The following is an 8,254-nucleotide window of genomic DNA, read 5'->3' on the forward strand; positions in this document are numbered from 1 at the left end:
CTTTCTGTGGTAATAGGACCACCAATTGTTGCTGCAATAATCTATATAGTGCAAGTACCATGGTAGCACCTTTTGTTGTTGAGTATCATTTTTCTATGATGAATGAGTTGTTGGTATGCCTAAGAACTTTCTTTATTGGTTGGTATACTGTAAAAGTAGTTACACTAGCAGCTACTAGTTATATACCTTTCAAATTATTATGTTGCATTTTCAGTTGATTAAGTGTTATTGAGTAAATTTTACTGTTTAATAATCGCAAGTAGCTATGTGTGATGTCCTTTTTTATAGAGCTAATGAAGAATATGTTATGAGTACACAAGGCATGTGGTTGTGTAACTGCAGGTTACACAAGACATATGGATGTGTAACTTTAGCTTACACATGTTAATTATATGTATAACTAATGATTACACATGCATAACTATTGATTTTGTGGCTTGGTTTAGTTAAAGGTGTAATTGGGGTTTAAAATCATCAATCTTGATGAGTTATGTTTTTTGGGTTTCATTATTTTCCTTCCACATTTCTTATATTGTTCATAGGTACTGGAAATTTTCATGGATTTATGATGTTTGTTAGAAAAAGAAGCTTCAAATTTGTTTGGATAAGATTCCAATATAGTGTGTCAGACCCTCAACAATATTACTACATCTTTATATCATTGTATTTCCAGTGTTTAAGATCCAAAACTGAAAGGGGGATGTTATCCATTGATGATGTTGTGTCTCAGTGTTTTATTTTTACGTATTGCTTGCATTCTGCTTGGTTTTTTGTATGATGGAGTGCGTTCAGTTGAATTATTACAGGTACTGGTGCAGCTGCAGTTAAGACAGTGGTAATGGAATAGAGGAAATGAAGCTGGCTGGTGCTGAGATTTGTACTCAGTTGGTGTTGGTTGCAGTTGCAGGACATGGGTTCCGATGGAGTTGATATGTAGCCAGTTATGACCTGAGTCTGAGAACTCAATATTGCAGCCTAGATGCATGTTAGGATAAACATGTGCAGAGTTGCCAATGTGTGTTGTTGTTTCAGTGGATTTGATAGGAAGTGATGATGGTAGAGAATGATGATATGAGCCATGGTGGTAGTTGTAGCTGGTAGGATAAATGTTGTTGAAGGTGTGCACAGTACTGTTGGACATGATGTGAAGTTACAGGTGCTCATAGTGGTCCTGGTGAAGTGCAGATGCAGTTGGAGTTGCTGGTTTAGATGTATGTTTAGGACAGGGAAGTGCAGGTGATGGTGCTTAGAGAGTGATGGCTGGTGCTATACTGAAGAATGGTTGCAGCTGCTGCAGTGCCTACCACAGCCACCACACCTGATATGACATGTGTAACTGTTGATTACACATTTCATATGCATGTGTAATTCCAAATTACACATGCATTTCTATGTGTACTAGTGAATTATTTCTTGGATTTCGCTTTCCATATCTCGTGTTTTAATTCGTTTATTGTGTTCAAACAACTAATTACTATGATTGTAGTAATTGATGAGTGAACAAATTATTGTAAATGAAAATTAAAGTAATACATGTATTTTATGATGAATAACTTGTAGATAACCTTACATATAGCATGTGTAATAAAAAGTTACACATGCATATGGATGTGTAACATGTAGATACACATGTCATACGCATGTGTAACTTCTGCTTACACATGTGTAACTGCAGAGTACACATCTATGTACAAGTGTAACTTTGCATTACACATTTTATATGAATGTGTAACTTCTAGATACACATGTCATATGCATGTGTAAGTTCCATGTACACATCCATATGTTGGTGGTGGTCGTCAGTGGTGGCTGTTGGTGGTTGGCGGCGGCGGCGATGGTTGGCGGTGGTGGTGGCCGGAGGTGGCTGGCGGTGGTGGTCGGAGGTGGTTTGACGGTGGTGGTTGGAGGTGGCTGGCGGTGGTGGTCGTAGGTGGTTGGTGGCGGTGGCGGTCGGAGGTGGTTGGTTGTGGCTGTGGCTGTGGTGGTCGGAGGTGGTTGGAACATCATCACATAATGTTTTGATAATTTTGGGCCTAAATTTAAATTTTATTTAATTATGGGCTTCACAATACGCATAAGGGTATCAAGGTCTTTTAATAATTTGGGGCCTAGATTTAAACTTCTTTTAATTAAGGGCCTCATATTATGGGTTATCCATAGGTTGGGCCTTAGCCTAATTTTCCCTTTCATGAATGACTATTTTGGCTTTTATTTGGTAAGCATAACAAAATAGGTGAATTGGATATCAAAATTTTTTATCCTATAAAGGTTTTACTGATTTTCATGAATGATTATTTTGGATTTTATTTAATAACCATAAGAAAATAGGTGAATTGGATATCGAAGAATTTTATTCTATTGCAAATCTGGAAGAAGAGATGTAATGTGATTTTCAAGAACACTAAAACATCTCCCCAAGAATGCTACTAGATGTATAATAAACTTTGTCAATACTCAGATTGCTTCTAATACTCCTAAGTGTAACAATCATATGCACATAACTTACTCTTAAGAGGAAGATAAGTATAAGATAGCGGAATTTAGACTGAAATGATTTCCTCCTACATTTTTGACATTAAAAATCAACATGCGTTTTTGCTATGGAACTTGATAATGGAAATTATGGAATTATGTTAGCTTTGTCAGACTATCCAGAAAACTGCAGATGAGCAAGAGGAATGACAGTTCGACAAGTAAACTCGATCATAATAACAAGTATGCACTGGTTATCAAGAATTGATGATAGGTTTGGGTATTATTCGAATCAAATTCTCCTCAAACCAATTCAGTTACTCAAATGAATGCAAGTTGTGAAGATGCAACAAAGATTCTAAAGAAATAGAGTGGAAAATGAGATTCTTGAAATTACAACTTTGAAAAGTATATAACCGACAACTTCAGGGGTTTAAAGGAGCAATACAAACTAGTTATTCAACTATTCGAATTAATAGAAATTATTAGAGAAACTTTTTGATGTAAACTGAAACCATATGAGGGTTCATCGAACCGGTAGCAGGTCCAGTAAAAAAAAAAACTCATATTGATAAGATTTGTTAGCTTTTCAGTTAAGTGACATGTAATGACACCTCAACTAAAAATTAATACCTCGGCCTCTTTCGACTTAGTAACCTAATTTTTACTGACATAAGTTAAACTAACTTGACAAACTTTTATATATCATCTTCTTTCAAACATCCGTCATTCTACCATCAACAATTTTGTCATCTAGAAAAGAATCATCACGTTCATAGGTGAGTTGGGCGGGGCAGAGTTTTGTTCTATTGCGTTTTGGAATATTTATAAGGAGAGAATATGCAATGTAATTTTCAAGAAAACTAAAGCAACCCCGGAAAATACTGCCAAAAATGTTAGTTATTGAAGACTAATTAATTATTTCCTAAGCTAGCCGTGATTATTTTAGGAAGGGGTTTCCTAAACTGGCTAGAATTCTTGGTGGCCAACTTTGTAACCTATATAAATAGGTAATTAGGCCTTGTAGAAGTGTGTGTGAAGAAAATTGTGAGCTAATACAATTTTAGAGAGAAAATAGAGTTTTTTCTAGCACAACTTTTAGGGTAAAAAGCTAGGGTTTCGTTGTATTGGTGAGGAACAAGAGACAACGTTATCGTCTCGGGTAATTGTTGCGGTGTAACCAAGGGTTTGCTGGGATTCACACGACGTTGTAATCATTTTTCTTCATAGTGGATTGAGTTGGTGCGGCTCAAAGTGGACGTAGACAATATATATACGTTGTATGTATTGGTCGAACCACTATAAATCTTGTGTCTTGTGAGTTAATTTATCTTTCTCGTATTATTATTGTTGCTTGTGCTTGGTTTACTTATTATTCATCATAATATCTCAAGATCATGTTATTCTGCGGTTGTCAGTGATTCGATAAAATCCTGACAACTGGTATCCGAGATCAGGTTAGAGCTTTAGGGTTTATCGTAGTACGATTGGAGTGGGAGTTATGGGTGATTATAACGAAAGTACGGTAGCTAGATTTAAAATTTTCAATGGGAAGAACTTTGCGTTTTAGAAGTCTCAGATGGAAGACTACCTATACGAGAAAGACCTTGTTGTTCCATTGGGAGGAGTTGCAAAAAATGGAGCACTCAAAGACGATGAATGTACAACTCTTGATCGCAAGTGTGTAGCCGTGATCCATAGATGTCTAACAGAGAAAGTCTACAATAACGTACAAGAGGTTACTAGTACGAATGACCTTATGGATAAACTTGAAAAGTTGTATCAAAAGTCATCAGCCTCGGGGAAGATTATGTTGTGTGAACAACTATTGAATCTGAAGATGCAAGAAGGTGAAGCGATTTCAGCACATCTTGGGAAGATAAATCAATTGTTTCTCAACTTTCAAAAGTTAGTATTACTTTTGATGATGAAGTTCAAGCTTTACGGTTGTTGTCGTCATTACCAAAGAGTTGGGAAACCGCAAGAAAAACTATTAGTAATTCTGCAGGGAGCGAAGATTTGAAGCTTGATGATGTGCAACAAAGGTTAATTACTGAAGAGGAAAGAAGAATAAAACAAGGTTACGGTTCTAGCACTTCAAGAAAACTCAACTACGTAATCCCAAATACGTATACCCATTTCTGATAGTCCACCTTTATCAACTTATTCTGTCGAACAAATTCCTAACCCAAGACGAAACTTCTAAAAGTTTCTGTATTACTTGTTGGTTTACTCACCACAAGTGAAATTTATCTTAACACACAATTGTAAAAACACATGGGACCTAGGCTAAAGGAATCAGTTGATGTAGCTGGAAACAATCTTGATTTAACGAGATCCGGACTGGTTGGTTGCGTGGGATTTAAACCCTAAAAGGTACAATATATATCCCTAAAAACTCATGTAGAAAACTCTTACTGACTTGGGCGTCAGAGCCTCTCTTTTTTTTGAGCGGGTTCATCCTATCTTATTCACCAGGACGAGAAGATCAATCATCAATTTTATCGAGATTGTTTGAGGTGAAGATCAATACATTTTCGTATAAATATCTTTGGTGCCGAATAAGAGGAAAATATTCTTATACATGTACAAATATACTTGGTTTCGACCTCCGTCACATGATTACGTGTAAGATCTATATTTTTTGTTTGTTCAAACTAAATGCATGGAAGGATATGTGTACCTACACAATTATATACATATATAGGTATTTTTTTGAATTAAATATCATATAGTTATTGTTTTGAATTAAATATCGTGTTAGTTTGAGTCCCTTAATTTGTAGTTTAGTAATTACCGAAGTTTAATAGAGACAAGGTAAATGATTACATATATTCGTAAGTTTTGGTTTTGCATTGAAATGACGAGGATACTCAAGTACACCACAATCTTTCTGCATTCCCTACTACAGAGGCACACCTTATGTAATTTTACATAAACAATAACTTCCAAAAAATTACGTCGACAAGATATTATCTTGGTAAATAGTATAAGTTCAAAACCGAACCAACTATGGAATTATATACCAATCAGATTAATATACGATTGTTTTTACTTTAATTATAAATATAACGATATAATGCGGAAGTAAATTATACCACACCAACCCACGAAATTTTGTTAACAAGGAAAACTGCAAGGTATAAAAATCCCAAGACCTAGTCTAATTTTGAATACTCACATAATTAAGCCACTGTACAAAATGACTACCACAATTTTATATAGTTGAGACTAAGCCAACTACTGATAGTTACTCAGTTCCTTCATTATCCATGCGCCTACAAACAATCTGTCATATGCACGTGAATTTTAAGATATAGTCTACTTCTTAAGTCGTTTCATCCGTTGTGAAGACTTTTATTCTCAAGTCCTTTGAATTGTAACCCGAAGCACTAAAGGAATAACATGTTCCAGAAACCACCTCACTGTATATCTCCAAAATCAGTCAATGATAAAAGATAAAGTTAACTATAAAGGATCTTCCCTGTAATCCAAGTGGAAGACCTGAATTTCGTTTAAGTGATTCCAAACATCTTCTCATGTCCCATGTCTTGTTGGGCACCCATGTTATAAGACACCCTGGGTGTAGTTAGTAATTAGTTAGTGAGTGTGTGTTAGGTACGTGTGCTGGGATAATGCCCTAGTATGTATTGAGTTTGTCATTCTTCTTGGGAATAATCGAATAGAATTGTGTTGTTGTGTGTTCTTCTTTATCTTTTGGGGTTTTACCCTTCAATCTCACAGTGTAGATCCTGTAGATTGAGCCTGATTACTCATTTGTAGTGTAGATCACTACAAGTGGTATCAGAGACGGTCTTTCCTTGGATTGATCATGGATGATGGTAATAGGTTTAAGGCTTTAGCTGAGCAATTAGCTACCGTTCTTCATGTTCAAAAAGTAATTGCAAGGGTCTTAAAAAATAAACTATCTCATCTGATTCTAGCCAAATGCAAGGTAATTCTAGCAAGAGAAACAAAGAAATTGTTATTGCTGGAGCGTGAGATATATTTAAGTCAATCCGCTGATGAGAATTGGGAATCAATTTATTGGGAAAGCTTCGGATTAATTGGATCCGTGTTGAAGGAAGTGGCGCTAATGGAGAAAGCAATTAGTGAAAAACTGGAAGAAACTCCTATCAATTCACTTTCAGTAAACGATTTCACTTCAAAACTTTCAACTCCTCTAGCAACAGACGAAGATACTTATCGACCCAGTTTCAAAACCCATTCTTCAACTATTGATAAAGCTAAAGATGGCAGTTCAAATTGCAACTGAGAGAAATCATCACAGTTTCATCAAATCTTTTCATCTCACAAAGCCGAATCAATTTCTTCCTTCTGTGTTGGGTGTAAAGGAAATTTACTATTTCTGGGTTGCCAAGAGGGTAAGCTTTTCGACTCCGGAAGCAATTCAGTTAATCATTTTTTTCAGAAGAATTTCATTAGATTGAGTGAGAATGATTTCGAACAGGTAGTATTAATGCTAACTTACAGACTATTAGTGGCTAACTGTTTTTCCAGTATTATGAATTCTTCTCGTAGCTTATTCGACCGTGGAAAAGACGAATTAAAGTTTGATTCTACATTGGGATTTCCTTATTGCGTGGGTTTTCAATTTTTGGATAGATTGTATAGGGAAATTGTTCAAAAGCTTGTTTATGACAGTGGGTATCCATCGGATGGGTTTTCTAGTGATTCAATTGCTTGTATGCCAGCTAATGATGGTTATACAACTAATGCTTGGTGTATGTTTGATAAAATGCTTGAGAGCAATGGCTGGAATTCGATTAGTAGCAGAGATTATTCTCTCACACAACTTAAAATGGATAAGGTGAATTACAGATTACTAGCTGATGAATGTTTATTCCTTATCTTTGATTCTTCCCGTAAGGTTTTCGATCGTGGAAGAAAGTTGGGAGTTATAGATGGTATTGGTATGGTGTTAGAAATAATGATAGACTCTATCAGGATGCATTTTGTTGTGTATTTGTTCATTTTAAATGTCAAGGAGAGTGACAGTGGTGATACTAGAATATTATTTGATAAAATATTGCCGCAAAGTGTTTTTCTCTGGACTGAATTTAAGCTGGCTAGGGAAACTGAGTATTGGGTTGGACAGAAAATGTGTGATCAATGGCTGGTTGGAAATATCAGTTTTACAGTTCATATGGAAGATGTTCGGGAGTGTTTTGTTACAACAACTAATATTCTAATGTTAGTGGATTTCTTGAGGTGGAAATTCAAATTGTTTGACCGTGGTAAAAATTTTGACGTACTTAAAAGTGGAAATTTTGTACATGATCTAATTCTGGAATTTGTGTACTGCTTCGAATTGTTAATCAAGTATTTGAGTGCCTGTTTGTTTGGCATAAAAGGTGATTGTCGTAATGCTAGTATGTTGGGTGGTGAAATGACGCAGCTAGGCAATGCTCACAGGGCTAAATTGAGACCCCAATTGACAAGGGATAGCAAGTCTGGTAATGATTGGAGTTTAAATGGGAATACTTATGGATGGGTTGTCACTGAGTTACAACCTAGAATACCTAGTTCTAGGGTTTGTAGTATTAATCCTTGGTGTTTGGGCTGGAAATAATTCATTGTAAGAGTAGTGGGAATCATGGAGATGTTTGTCGTGCGTAAGGGTGGTGAAAGAATAACACAGGAGCTGTTGGAAGTATGTAGGGAAGTTATTGGTGTTTTTACTCAGCAAAACAAAACAGTTCTGAATTGTACCTTGATTGGTATTCGTAACTGCGCTAATGGGAGTTGGAGTACTTCAGCT

This window comes from Papaver somniferum, chromosome 7 (genome assembly GCF_003573695.1).
Source record: "Papaver somniferum cultivar HN1 chromosome 7, ASM357369v1, whole genome shotgun sequence".
NCBI lineage: Eukaryota > Viridiplantae > Streptophyta > Magnoliopsida > Ranunculales > Papaveraceae > Papaver > Papaver somniferum.